At 37.1% G+C, this 15,527-nt stretch overlaps 1 protein-coding gene and 1 non-coding gene across 2 annotated transcripts in view; one reads left to right on the top strand and one right to left on the bottom strand.

The window, feature by feature from the left end:
* Positions 1 to 15,527, top strand: part of MEOX2 (mesenchyme homeobox 2) — a 75,852-nt gene that overhangs the window by 11,177 nt on the left and 49,148 nt on the right. The gene's annotated exons all lie outside the window — the stretch shown is intronic.
* TRNAN-GUU lies at positions 8,178 to 8,251 on the bottom strand. The gene has a single exon. It is a non-coding gene; the product is annotated as a tRNA-Asn (tRNA).

Here is a 15,527-nt window from a genome sequence, read left to right as displayed (position 1 = left end):
TGAAACCTTAAGTTTTTAGTTTTCCCAATAAAAGTAAGTTACAGCATCATTTAAAATGTTGGCTACTGCTTTTGAGCTAATAAAAGTGTATTTGACAAAATGCTTTACCTGGGTGTAAGCTACCTCTCTCTGAATCTGGATTTATGATTACCTTGGTTGTTTTTTACTGTTTTATGAATATGAACACTCTTATTCTTTTTTAGCTTCTTTCTTAGTTTTATGATGGCATAGTTCTTGCTATGGGTTACCATTATCCCTGTATATTTTTGATACCTCATACAATGAACCATAGCATTTTAAAGTTTAATATCTGGTAGTGTGCTGATGGACTTTGTTATATGATGTTTATAAGTAATAGGTATTTATGTAAATGGAATCATATTTTGGATAACCATTTGTGAACTGAAGACTCTGTTTCCTGTTTTAAAATGTTTAATGTGCTACTAATAGATTTTGTTTAGTTGGACTTTACCTATATTTGCATTTTGTATTGAAAGTCATAAATAACTACAGGTAGACACCACACAACTTTCCCTTGTCTCACGTCTTAAATCTAACTCCATTTAAAAATAAGTATTGATCTTATTTTTTAATTGAATACAATCTTTTTTCCCAGAATATGCTAACGAATGTTAATAATTGGCCATTTTTTGCCTTTGCTAAGCAGGCATACCTTCCCTGTTTCTCCTCCAGTTCTGCCGACACTCGTCTTCCCCACAATCTGTAAACACCAGACCCATCTGCTCATCCCCAATGCAGAGAACCACATAACCTCTGGAACACTCTAACACTGAACTCTAATAGTAATTCCAGATCCTTAATTCTTGTTGCTGCTGCTGCTGCTAAGTCGCTTCAGTCGTGTCCGACTCTGTGCGACCCCATAGACGGCAGCCCACCAGGCTCCCCCGTCCCTGGGATTCTCCAGGCAAGAACATTGGAGTGGGTTGCCATTCTTACTAGACCCTCAAAAACAAAATTAAAATACACAGTTAGTTCTTCCAAGAATTTTTTTTTACCCTCTTTTATCTACATATAACTCTGTTTCCAAAATAAAATAAATAATTACTCTTCTACCTAGTTTGATGATTTTCCACTCCTTTTCCAGCAGACTTAACTTCAAAACTCAGTCATGTTGCTTTTTCCTGCACAGCTAAGCCCAAATCCACTCTATTGCTTACCATTCCTTATTTTCTATATTTTCTTCGTATTCCTACTTCGATGTTTCTTGCACTTAATTTTGTTTTCCCCCAAGGATTTCTGATGTAGCTCTCTGTTGTCAATGTATTTACTTCTGTTCATTCTTCCCTAATGAAATCCTTTATTCAACATATAATAATACTTGGACTTTGTCATTTGTCTTCTTGAAATTCTGCATTAAACTGAAAGTATTCTGTACTTACAGTACGAATGTTTAATTATAGGCTTTGATGAGTATGCATGGAGTGGCTAATAGTTGCCAATGATACAACACTAGATTTTACTTGTGCTGCTTCTTGTGTGCAGTCACGTTTTGTTTAATATCATCTATATCTAATATAAATTATATATTACAAACAAGTAAACGTCTAACATAATCTCATAATATATACATAATCGGATAGATACACTTAGATCAGTTTTTTTCTGTCAAAGTCATCTTTCATTTAATCTTTGAAATACAGTGTGAAATGTTAGTTTAAGACTATCTTCTGATAATTCCTAATGTGAGTACCTAAATACATATAGTTTCATTCAAGAATCTTTCCCACAAGATTTTCTGCATCTTCTATTTGTTAAGAAATGCTAATATTACTTACCATCCAATGTTTATTTTGTTTGCTTAGGATTTAGGGATATATGTTAATTGCATTCCATCTAACAGTCTCCCAACCCAATCATTTAAGGCTTTATTGACCGGCTGGGTCAATTGGTCTGATACTGATTTTGCTTTTGTTTCTTTAAAACCAGTATTTCCTCAATAAACTTGTTTATGTCTACCTCTTTTTAATAGTTTATTATTTTGAGAAAATTGTATAATCACATATAGTTATAAGAAATAATAAACAAGGATCTCAATGTGCTTTACTTAGTTTTCCCCAGGGTTAATATTATAATACAAAAATATAACCAGAAATTGATCTTGATAAAATTTGCTAATCTTACTCGAATTTCACTAGTTTTGTTGTACTCCTGTGTATATCTATGCATGTGTGTGTGTAATTAGCTCTGTGCTGCCTGCCGGATTTATTTTTATTTTGATCCTGTAGCCTATAACATCTTTTTCCTATATATATATTTATTATTTTCATTAAAAAACAGCTTGTGACAACTTCCCAGGTCAATACTACTCTAAGTTAATCATTGCACTTCTCTTACCACATTAATGTCTGTATACTGCATAACAACACAGTTAAATTTTGCCTCATGGTTCTCTTTGCTGTTCCTATTCCGCATGTCTCTAGTCTGTGATTTGCATTACATGTATTCACAAAGAAAAAGTCTGCCTTCTTTATCTTTTAATGTGGCATTTTGCATTAGGATAGGTGCACAGAAGTGCTTGGTAAATCCCATTTGGGGCATAGAAAATGCTTCATTAATGTTGAATGAATTGTCTATATCAGGGGTTTTCTGAAATTCTCGGTTCCAGGATTCTAGTAGTTGGCAAATTCAGAAGATTGTTGGCCAATCCATAAGGGAGTTGAATGAATATTGACTTTAAGTAGTTATCTGTATTTGTTTCTGAATGACTTTTATGGATGCTTTCTAAAGTGAAATACCTTTGATGACATGGCACATATTTGCCATTTGTCAACTGATGAGGCATAGAAACATACATTTTTAAGAAACTTTATAAATCATCAAAAATTGTCCACCTTTTAAGAGGTAAGATGCATTTATTTTTGATAATTCAGTGATTATTAAGCCAATTTCCTGTCAACTAATATATAGGAATGTCTCATTCCATTATTTGGGAGTAAGATGTGAGATTCTCTGAACATTCTGTGCAGCTATGCTATGAATTGTTGAGCTTTTGCACATTACATACAGCCAAGTAATCATAGTACTTAAAATATCGTTTAACAAAGCCAAAAAAATTATATTGAACTTGAAATTATCAGGCAGCGGGGGAAAATATGGAGTATTAATCTGTATTGTAGTATTGAATAGTGGCACAGATAGTTGGTGATTTGAAAAAGAAGATAGATTATTTTCTAATTTTTCAAGTAGACTGAATTTTAAAAAAGAAATGTAAGGTCCCTTTTCTGAGCACCCTGATATAGTGACACTGATTCAATCTATGATGCCTCAGTCTGTATCATTCTGCTTTGAGTATAACTAACTGGCCAACCAGATCACACAATGGTATGTGATTAGAGAATTTGGATCCAAGACACTGACAAGTGACCACACGTGAGGTGGCCTGGCTATTAAGGAAAAGAACAGTGACAGAGGAGTGGGAAAGCTAAATAAAAATCATCTCACTTGTTTTGAGTTTAGTCATGCATCACATGAACTGTCTCATGAAAAGAAAGTTTGCAACAAGACTACTTGTCCAAGGAAATTAGCATTTATTTCTATAAAAAAGTAAAATTAATCCATACTGCAAAACATTTTAATAATTTTTTAAGAATCTATTATCCATGACTCTGACACTGATTCTATTTTAATAATTCCTTCAACTCATAAAGAAAAATAACTCTCAGATTTTACATGCTTCTGGACCTTTTTGATAACTTGGTATCATAAGGTTAATTTAGGGTTTCCCAGGTGGCACGATTGGTAAAGAACCAACCTACCAATGCAGGAGATGTAAGAGACAGGGTTTGATCCTTGGCTTGGGAAGATCCCCTACAGGACGGAATGACAACCCACTCCAGTATTCTTACCTGGAGAATCCCATGGACAGAGAAACCTGGTGGGCTACAGTCCATAGGGTCGCAAAGAGTTGGACATGACTGAAGGAACTTAGCACACACACATGCATAAGGTTAATTTATTCAGACCTGGTGGGCTACAGTCCATAGGGTCGCAAAGAGTTGGACATGACTGAAGGAACTTAGCACACACACATGCATAAGGTTAATTTATTCAGACCTGGTGGGCTACAGTCCATAGGGTCGCAAAGAGTTGGACATGACTGAAGGAACTTAGCACACACACATGCATAAGGTTAATTTATTCAGACCTGGTGGGCTACAGTCCATAGGGTCGCAAAGAGTTGGACATGACTGAAGGAACTTAGCACACACACATGCATAAGGTTAATTTATTCAGACCTGGTGGGCTACAGTCCATAGGGTCGCAAAGAGTTGGACATGACTGAAGGAACTTAGCACACACACATGCATAAGGTTAATTTATTCAGACCAGTAACTCTCAACACTAATATATTGGAATGGTCTGGGAACTCTCAAAAAATTCTAATACTTCATAGATTATGATTATGTGACTCTAGAGTAGATCTGGAATTTAAAAAAATTTATAATAGAAAATCATAATATAAAAGAGTAGAGATAATAATACAACGAACACTCAGGTGCCCATCATGTTCAATATATGTCAATGCATGACACATCTTAACTCATTTATGCCATTCTACTCCTCCCTTGCCTTGTCCCAATTACTTTGAAACAAATCTCAGGTAGCTTGTTATTTCATCTGAACACTGATACTTTTAAAAAGCTCTCAAGTTGATTCTAACATATAGCCAAGACTGAGAACTACCAATAGAACATTCTTATTTCTAGGTTGAAAATTTATGAGAGGCAGAGACTCTGTATTCTAAATCTTATCCTTTCCTTCACATGGAGAGCTTTGTTAGACATGGTCGCTCAATAAAATATTACAAAATTACTAGAAATGCCCATTTCTGTGTTTATCACCAATAATCATATTAGTCTCCTGTGCTGTGTAGTATGGTAGTACTAGCCATATAAGACTATTTAAATTTTGATTAATTAAAATTAATTAAATTTAAAAACCAGTTCCTTTGTATTAGTAAACACATTCCAAATACTCACTAGCCATATGTGGACACTGGCTAACGTATTGAACAGTGCAGATAGAGAACATTTTGATCTGTTAAAAAGTCTAATTGAACAGTGCATCTAGACAGCTTTACTACTCTGTTCAGCTACTGAAAGAGTAATCAATTCAATTGTTCAGTGGTAAATTAAAATGAAGTAAACGAAGAATTAAAAAAGCAAATGACAACATATGATGAATGTAAATGTAAAAAATAATAGAATTTTGGAAGTGGGAAGACAAACAATGAAAGCATATTAAAAAATGTAAGGTCAACTAGGGAGATTCTTCAGAAGGCCTCTTGAGGCATAGGGAGGAGAACATTTTTCTGGGAAAGGGTGGGGAACATGCCAGGAATTAGGCTAGATTTTCCAGGGAGAAAGTATGAAAACTTAATAGAATCAGACAGTGGCAATTAATGAGAAAGAGTTACTGACTTTCAAAGCCTCTCACAAGATCTGATCTTTTACAGTCCCTGGTATGAATTCCAGAATTTCAAGTCAGGTAGCTGACAAACTGAAAGAGCACATTAGACAAGACTTTTGGGGGGAAGAAAATGAGGATAAAGTATTCATTTTGGCGTTTGAAAAGAGCAAATGCAAGGAAAACTGAAGTATAAGGAGACTCACAGCTGTCCTGTGAACCATCTGGGTCTGCTTGGCCGCAGCCATACATCACACGATGAAGCTGCCAACCGCAGAGTTCTGAATATGTGGAAAGCAGGACTAGTCATCAGAGGATTCATTTTTAACAGAGATTAATTAGTAACTAATTGGTACTTGAACTGCTAGTGATCTGTGGGAGAAAAGGCAATATTAACACTACATATTAAGCCAAGATACCGCGGGATACTTTCACATTAGAATTTATGAGTTGAGAGTGTATGCTCATGTAGGAAAGTATAGAAAAACATTAACAATTGTGTTCAGACCATCTTAGAAACGCAAAAAAAAAAAAAAAACCACATTACAGTACTGGGCCAAGCATATGTAAGTGTCCAGGCAACTCTCATTGTTTTTTGAGAGGTTTTGGAACAGAATCAGGCCAGACCAAATGTAATTTGTAATAAAGTTTTATTGGCAGTGTAGAAGACGAGTAAGGAAAACATTTTAGTAATTTTCAGTGAGTGAAATTTATGAGTTTGCTTTTATATTGAAAATTTGCTCATAAGATGTTGGTGGCCATTGGTGTGTAAATGTGTGGATGTGGTAATCTCTATTACTAATAGCAATTTTTTTTTTTTTTTTACTTTTTTCCCCAGTTTAAAAAACAGTGTGCTTTTACCATGGACACAGTAATGATGGGTTATATTTTTTATAAAGACCAGTTAGAATAAATAGTCTGCACAGGCAAAGTATCTCTTTTTTTTTTTTTAATAAAACATCTTTAATTAAAGTATGACAGTTGAATGCAATAAGGTAGTTGAATGGATGTTAATACACAGTATATATAGGTGAAATCCAAGTTGGATGGTTTTACCTTGAAAACTCAGGTTGTGAGAAAGTCAAAATAAACCTATAGAAAATTTAAATATGTTATTCAAAGTGGGTGGAATAAAGAGGTTCCACAATTTAACTGTTTCTGAAAGAGGTGCTGAATGAGAGAGAGACTGCTTTATACAAGAGTCGCAGGCAGAAAAAGGGATTTAATTCACAAGATAGTTGTGCCTCAGTTCTGTGTCTCATATCTGTCTCAGTTCAGTAGCTCAGTCATGTCCCACTCTTTGTGACCCCATGAATCTCAGCACGCCAGGCCACCCTGTCCATCACCAACTCCCAGAGTTTACCCAAACTCACGTCCATCGAGTCGGTGATGCCATCCAGCCATCTCATCCTCTGTTGTCCCCTTCTCCTCCTGCCCCTAATCCCTCCCAGTATCAGGGTCTTTTCCAATGAGTCAACTCTTTGCATGAGGTGGCCAAAATATTGGAGTTTCAGCTTCAGCATCAGTCCTTTCAACGAACACCCAGGACTGATCTCCTTTAGGATGGACTGGTTGGATCACCTTGCAGTCCAAGGGACTCTCAAGAGTCTTCTCCAACATCACAGTTCAAAAGCATCAATTCTTTGGTGCTCAGCCTTCTTCACAGTCCAACTCTCACATCCATACATGACCACTGGAAAACCATAGCCTTGACTAGACGGACCTTTGCTGGCAAAGTAATGTCTCTGCTTTTCTTTCTTTTTTTTTTTTATATGCTATCTAGGTTGGTCATAACTTTCCTTTCCAGGAGTAAGCGTCTTTTAATTTCATGGCTGCAATCACCATCTGCAGTGATTTTGGAGCCCCAAAAAATAAAGTCTGACACTGTTTCCACTGTTTCCCCATCTATTTCCCATGAAGTGATGGGACTGGATGCCGTGATATTCGTTTTCTGAATGTTGAACTTTAAGTCAACTTTTTCACTCTCCTCTTTCACTTTCATCAAGAGCCTTTTTAGTTCCCCTTCACTTTCTGTCATAAGGGTGGTGTCATCTGCATATCTGAGGTTATTGATATTTCTCCCGGCAATCTTGATTCCAGCTTGTGTTTCTTCCAGTCCAGCGTTTCTCATGATGTACTCTGCATAGAAGTTAAATAAGCAGGGTGACAATATACAGCCTTGACGTACTCCTTTTCCTATTTGGAACCAGTCTGTTGTTCCATATCCAGTTCTAACTGTTGCTTCCTGACCTTCATATAGGTTTCTCAAGAGGCAGGTCAGGTGGTTTGGTATTCCCATCTCTTTCAGAATTTTCCACAGTTTATTGTGATCAGACATAAATACTCTCATATTTTCTCTACTCTTCTTATAATACGAAAAGCAAAATGCAAAAAATTCTCATTTTACCTTTTCTAATACAATTCATTTTCGACTGCCTGTTAAGGAAGCTGTATTAGTATTTTAGATAAAGCTGAATTCCTTTAAAAAAAAAAAATGACCCAGAGGATGACTGAATAAATGGTGGTGTTGTTGTTTAGTCACTAAGTCATGTCCTATTTTTTTGCCACCCCATGAACTGTAGCCTGCCAGGTTCCTCTGTCCATGGGATTCTCCAGGCAAGAATACTAGAGTGAGTTGCTATTTTCACCTCCAGGGGGTCTTCCTGACTCAGGGATAAAACCTGGTTCTCCTGCGTTGGCAGGCAGATTCTTTACTGCAGAGCCACCAGGGACCCCAAAAGGGTGAGATGCATCCCTGGATGGGCTCGAACCACCAATTTTTCAGTTAACAGCTGAACATGATAACCGATTGCACCACAGAGACACAAAATAAATGGTAATTAGTATCACATTATAGCCTATCCTCCCCCTGGTCCCAGAAATACACAGGACACACACAATACCTTAGGTATTTCAGTAGCCTCATAATTCACAAACTCAGACATAATTCGCTAAATGGGTACTCTGTGCTAGGGACTTAGTTCTGTGCTGTGGGTACAGTAAGATGAATAGAACACCTTGAGGTTTCTGGAAGGGTCCACAACATAGCATGGAAGGCAAAGACGGAAACAACCAGATGCAACAATATGATAGAAGAAATATTAGTGTAGCAAAGATGATGAAAATATGTGGAGAAGTCCAAGAAGATTTCAGAAAATGTATGAACCTCCCTTGTTCCTCTGCCTTCTTACTTCTCCTTTCTGAAGTTATGAGCCCATGAAAATCTATTAAACAATGACCTGGATCAAGTCATCCTGGGAGAAAAATATGAATAATGATCTATGAAATGCAAAGCAGGTTTTGGGCCCCTGAGATCATGCACAAAATCTGCCCCTAGGGCATTCTTAACCAAATCCTTAATTTTTATGATTCAAGGATGCCTTTGTTTTATGCAACAAGAGGTAGTAATTGATTGTAGATAGCTAAATTTTATAATTCAAAAATTTTATTCCCAGGACATTGTTTGATAAAATCACAGTGAAAGGTAAAAGATTTTGCTAGCTGGCTAACTATATATTTGGGACTATATTTGGCAGGATATTAATGTTATCTTAATAAGGCAAGAAAGGATTAAGTCCATGAAGGACATTGTGGAGTACATTTTTAGGCAGGACTGTGATACTGTTGCTGCTGCTGCTGCTAAGTCGCTTCAGTCGGGTCCGACTCTGTGCGACCCCATAGACGGCAGCCCACCAGGCTCCCCCGTCCCTGGGATTCTCCAGGCAAGAACACTGGAGTGGATTGTTAGCTGTCCCATATTTCAAAGGCTCACTTTAGTAGAATATTGTGAACATGTGAAATGACTTTTAGTCCTTCCTTGGTTTTCCTTCTTTGGCTTTCTTGGCATTTCTCTCCATCTTTATCTTGAAAGCTCTTAAGACCTCCCTGTAGACCATATTCAAGTAACTTCACAGAATGTTAGACTTGGAAGGGATTATAGAAATTATCAAAATCATCCTTTCAGTCTTGTTGTTGTTTGGTTGCTTAATTGTGTCTGACTCTTTGTGACCCCATGGACTGCAGCACGCCAGGCTTCCCTATCCTCCACCATCACTCAGAGTTTGTTCAAACTCATGTTCATTGAGTCGATGATGCCATCCAACCATCTCATCCTCTGTTGTCACCTTCTTCTCCTGCCCTTAACCTTTCCCAGCATTGGGGTCCTTTCCAAAGAGTCAGCTCTTTGCATCAAGTGGCCAAAGTATTGTTGTTTCAGCTTCAGCATCAGTCCTTTCATTGAATATTTAGGGTTGATTTCCTTTAAGATTGACTGGTTTGATCTCCTTGCTGTCCAAGAGACTCTCCAGGGTCTCCTCCAGCACAAAGTTTGAAAGCTGACTCTCACATCCATACATGACGACTGGAAAAGCCAGAGCTTTGACTCTACAGACCTTTGTGAGCAAAGATGAGAAAATTGAGGCTTAGAAAGTGGCATTGCTAAAATAATGTATGTAGAGCTGGGGCTAACAACTTCCAACTCAGTAACTTTTTCTTATTGCTATAATCTTCTCCAGACTGGCAATTTTATCATTTAATTACCACTGTCTATTTTTGTTTTGACTAAATACTATGTGTTCGTTAGCTGATTTCTTTTACTTGAATCTAGAAGGGATAGAATTTCCATCAATGGGATCCCAGTATCTGCCTTACTTGACATTTATTTCCTGGTAAAATTGGTCATTCATGGAAGAGGAACAATTTGGGCCATTCTGAAGTTGATGCCTATACTTCATATTTACCCTGAAAATTTAAACATTAATATATATTTTATCAGTGGTTAATGTAAGAATTAAATCTATAGTGTTGTTATGCTTGAATTGACTTCCTGATCTAGAATTTGAGGGTTTCCCAGTGTTTCAAGCAGAGAAAGCAATGGCACCCCACTCCAGTACTCTTGCCTGGAAAATCCCATGGATGGAGGAGCCTGGTAGGCTGCAGTCCATGGGGTCGCTAAGAGTCGGGCACGACTGAGCGACTTCACTTTCACTTTTCACTTGCATGCATTGGAGAAGGAAATGGCAACCTACTCCAGTGTTCTTGCCTGGAGAATCCCAGGGACAGAGGAGCCTAGCGGGCTGCTATCTATGGGGTCACACAGAGTCAGACACGACTGAAGCGACTTAGCAGCAGCAGCAGCAGTGTTTCAAGTGCTCTTTCTCAGTCCCAGGCATCTTATTTGAATCCTTTTATTTTATCACATTTTGCTTTAATATTCCTTTAGTTATCTTCCAAAACATATTCAGTGTTACCAATTCATCAGGGTGCTTTTTTCCCTCTTAGTTTAGGGTAATAGCTTTCTTTGCTCATTTTCTTTTCTTTAAGTTATTCTGGAAATGTATGTGGAAGAAGTCATATCAGTTCACAAATTTGACTATTATTGAATCACATGGGTTTGATTTGCCAAAATGTATGACATTGTCTTCAGCATTCAGAGTGTACTTAGAAGAAATCCTGAACTGTAAGAAAAGGATTTTTTGTGTGTGATGTCCACTTAACTAATAAATCTGTCATCACTGACTGGTCTCCATTTCCTCTGAAATAAACAAATCACTATTAAGTTCTTTGAAGCAGGAGACTGCCAGGAAACACGAAAGTCACTTTTGCTTCATCCTCCAAGATAAAGTATTTAATTTAATAAGTGGAATGAGATGCAACAGAAGGAGCCATGGGGTCTTCACACCTGCTAGAAAGTCCAGCAGGTCTCCACAGAGCAGGAATTCAAACAAACTTCAGACCTGACGTTCAGCAGAAGTGCAGAGATGAAGCCAAGAATAAACTCTGGAAGGCCCTTGAAAACTTCATAAGTTGAAAGCCTGAATTGTGGAATCCTAGGACATTAGAAGAGGAAAATTGAAGAATCTGGAGGTCCATGACCCTCAACTGAATTAGCCCTATAGTTATTTTTTCTTTAGACTATTTCATTTTCTCCTTTAAATCAAATGGCAATTGATCCTTGTGTAAGAATGTATATTAGAAAGTCAGGGTCTTGGTTAAAGATTAAACATCAAGCATCCATCACTGAGGGCTTTTCTGTTTGTTTGCTTGCTTATTTAATTTCAGAGAAATCCAGACCTGTATTTTATTCTTGTTTATCTCAGTCAAAATAAATGGGTTACTTTAAAGTAAATGCACATGTAGTCTAACAAGGAGATCACTAGGAAAATATGAAGTCTAGTGAGAGGCAGAACTAAAGAAGCAAAATTTTAGAGCTCCTGAGAGAGACCAAAAAGCAAGTAAAATACAAAGGAGATAAGAAAACCCAAGTGTATTTACAGATTAAATTTAAAAGGGTTATACATTGCTATTTTCCTTAGATTTTGTGTTCATTATTTATAATCAAGAAATTTATTTGTCTCAGGAACAGCAATTTTCTCTCTTTTAAAAAACAGTATTTATGTATTTGGCTGGATAGGGTCTTCGTTGTATCACACTGATCTTTGCTGAGTGCTGCCGGGTCTTTCATTGCAGCAGGGGCTCTCTAGCTGTGGCACATGGGTTTAGTAGTTAGGATTTGGACTGTCGCCCAAGACATGTGGGATATTAGATCCCCAACCGGGGATCAAACCCTTGTCCTCTGCATGGCAAAGTGAATTCATAACCACTGGACCAAGGAAGTCCCAGAAACAGCAAATTTCTTTTAATTTGTGTCATTTATATGTAGCTCTGTGAGCACAAATTGCTGTGGTTGATATTTGTTTTAGCAATTATAATACTGCAAGAGAAAAAAAGAAGAAGCAAGACATACTTGATCCAGATTACATTTTTTTGTTTGAACTAAAAACTTTATCTCAAGGTTGAGAAACCTCTTGACTCAGGTGATAGATACATAGGTAAATGCATACATACATATAAATACATACACACGTAGATCTCAAATAGATAAGGGCCCAGCGTGTAACTGGGCATATGAAGACAGTGAGTTGCTTTGTGTGTGCCAGTAGCCCAGTGGCTGAAATTGTGCCATTGCTCAGGCTTCTCACTGCCTGCCTTCCAGTAATCTGTGACTAATTTACGGATGCCCACACTGTGCAGCTATTTATAATGGCTCTGCCTCCAGAAAACTTGCGCGTTTATTTTACCTTTTAGAAATAAATTTAGTGCTATGCCAATAAGGTTTTTTTAAGGTTACTGTCGACATTATTCTTGACTGACATCAAACAGATTTGGCACCAAGATGAGAGTTCTTTTTTCATTTCATTATTTCTAAAATTGAATCTTTCTACCTATCACCTTATTATCAATAAACTTAAAATTACATTGGTTTTCAGAGAGTCCTGATACTTTTAAACAAAATACAGTTTCTAGCTATGAAAGAGTGCCATACCACTATGCTCTGTGCAACCTCAGTCATTGGGAATTGCAATAGGAAAGTTGATTTTCTATCCACAGGTTTAGCTTTGGTTATTTATAAATGTGGAAATGAACACTGCTTTAGTATATCCAAGGCTTGAGCAATTTATATTTCTCAATTATTTGATAAGAAGGTATAGAGGCCTTTTAATTCTAGGGCTTCTACTCCTGCAGTATTGATAATACCTTAGAAGATAATACCTTGACCTGCAGAAGGTGAAGAATTCATTGTCCATTAGGCTATTACTTTCTATTTATGGTAATCATTGATTGGTTTAATGGAACTGTGTTTTTATATTTTCATATGCAGGACATTAAATGATAAATCTCTTGGAGTCATTTCATTCTTTATAAATCTCAGGATGAAATATAAATAAATTACCAAAAATACTCAGTCCCTGCACTGTGTGGATATTAAAGAGGATGTGGAAAAATGTTGAAGGAATGGGGGCTTGCTCCAATTGTTTTAAGCCAAAAATATCAAAATTTGGCTTATAAAACTATGGAAACTAAAAGTCTGCTTATTCCTATAGGGAATTAATGCATTACTCAACCTTGAAAAATTATATTGCCTGGCAACTACAAAATATGTTTAATTTCCAATCCTATCTTTACTCCTTTATTTAGAATCCAGTATCATTCTCCAGTTCTGTTCTGCTGACAGTTAAACTCTCGTTGGAATATTGTACAGCTGATATTCCCCTCATGCTATAGGAACGAGCTAATATATCCACCTTATCGATTATAGAGTTGATTCAAGATTTCTTTCCATATCTGCTTAATTGCTTTTAATTTAAGAAACTGGAAAACTGAAGAACACTAAAAGTCAAGCCTTTCCTTAAGGAACAAGTGTTATGTATTAATATGTGACTCTTTCATGAAGAACTCAAAGTTGCTAAATATAGAATTTTCTAAATAATAGTCTTTGGTTGACTTTATTTTTCCTTTTCAAAAATAATCCAGAAGGCAAATAGCAGTAGTGGTGTTGATTTTCCATTCCAGATTTCCTTAGTCAACACCAAAAAAAAGACTACTGAAGTTTAGTGTGGAGGAGCAGTCATGCTCTTCATTTTTATTCCAGGGTGTAAGGGCTGTTTTGCCTAAAATAAATATGAAATGGTTAACTATGCAAAATTCTAACTACAAGATTATTTGATTTTACAGAATTGAGTGTGACTCTTTCCATTGCATAATGCTATCTCGTGTTATATGATTAAATATAATTATGGTGGTAGTAGCATCTGTATCTGCTCCCCCAGCCAGTCATTATCTGTTACTGTGAAATTTGTCAATTAGCTCAAGCGGATAGAGTGCTAATGATGCCAAAACCACAGGCTCAGGTTTTGTGACATTAGGTTCTTTTAGAGAACAACTTTTGTGGCTATAGAGCACCGCCCTAATCATTGGCAGCCATATAGTAAACGCATTCTGTGTTACACCGGGAACCGTGTGTGTTTGCTCAGCTATAAATGGAAAACCCGTTCAAGGAAGCCACTTTGAAATGGTTGATCATATTTTTAGGATGATTGATTCATCTCCCTGAGTTGTTTAGTCGTTTGGTCATTTATAATGTGCATATTGAGTGCCTCCCATTGGCAAAGTGCTGTACTTTAAAAAAAAAAAAAATGGGGCTTCCAAGGTGGCTCAGTGGTAAAGAATCTGCCTACCAGTGCAGGGGATTCAAGAGACAGTGGTTTGATCGTTGGGTCAGAAAGATCCCCTGGAGAAGGAAATGGCAATCCACTCCAGTATTCTTGCCTGGGAAATCCTATGGACAGAGGAACTTGTTGGGCTATAGTCCATGGGGTCACAAAGAGTTGGATACAACTGAGCAGTTGAGCACACGGTTGATTTTAAAGGGAAAAGTCTAAAGCCCAGGTCCCATATGTATTATGTAGGTGCCTATTTGACTGAGTCAGTTTAATGAATGTGTTAATGTGCTCATCAATTAAGAGTAAAATTGAAATAATTTGAATATTCCTCTCTCAAAGCATGCTAATAGCTCCAGATCTCAGCTACAGATTATGAAAGTCTGATAAGGAAAGAAGATAAACCACTTACTATAGGAAAATCATTCCTGTATTAGTTAACAAAGGCTATCAATTTTACATTCTGAGCAACTGCTTATATTTTCCTTAACTGAATTTCTTAGATTAAAAATGCTGTTTTTTTTCACCTATATCTAACAAGAATCCCTTTCCAGTTTATCACAATGTTTCCTTACTCATTTTTTACATGCAAGTATGAACATTGATTTAAGTACTCTTCAGTGAGTACTGACAATGTATCAGGCACGGTGCAAGAACTTTAAAATGGGATTCAGTTCAGTTCAGTTCAGTTCAGTCACTCAGTCGTGTCCGACTCTTTGTGACCCCATGAACTGCAGCACACCAGGCCTCCCTGTCCATCACCAACTCCCGGAGTTTATGAGTCGATGATGCCATCCAACCATCTCATCCTCTGTTGTCCCCTTCTCTTCCTGCTCCCAATCCCTCCCAGCATCAGAGTCTTTTCCAATGAGTCAACTCCTCGCATGAGGTGGCCGAAGTATTGGAGTTTCAGCTTTAGCATCAGTCCTTCCAGTGAATAACCGGGACTGATCTACTTTAGGATGGACTGGTTGGATCTCCTTGCAGTCCAAGGGACTCTCAAGAGTCTTCTCCAACACCACAGTTCAAAAGCATCAATTCTTTGGCTCTCAGCCTTCTTCACAGTCCAACTCTCACATACATACATGACCACTGGAAAAA

This window comes from Bison bison, unplaced genomic scaffold (genome assembly GCF_000754665.1).
Source record: "Bison bison bison isolate TAMUID 2011002044 unplaced genomic scaffold, Bison_UMD1.0 scf7180017864479, whole genome shotgun sequence".
NCBI lineage: Eukaryota > Metazoa > Chordata > Mammalia > Artiodactyla > Bovidae > Bison > Bison bison.
This window is presented reverse-complemented; position numbering and strand designations above follow the sequence as displayed.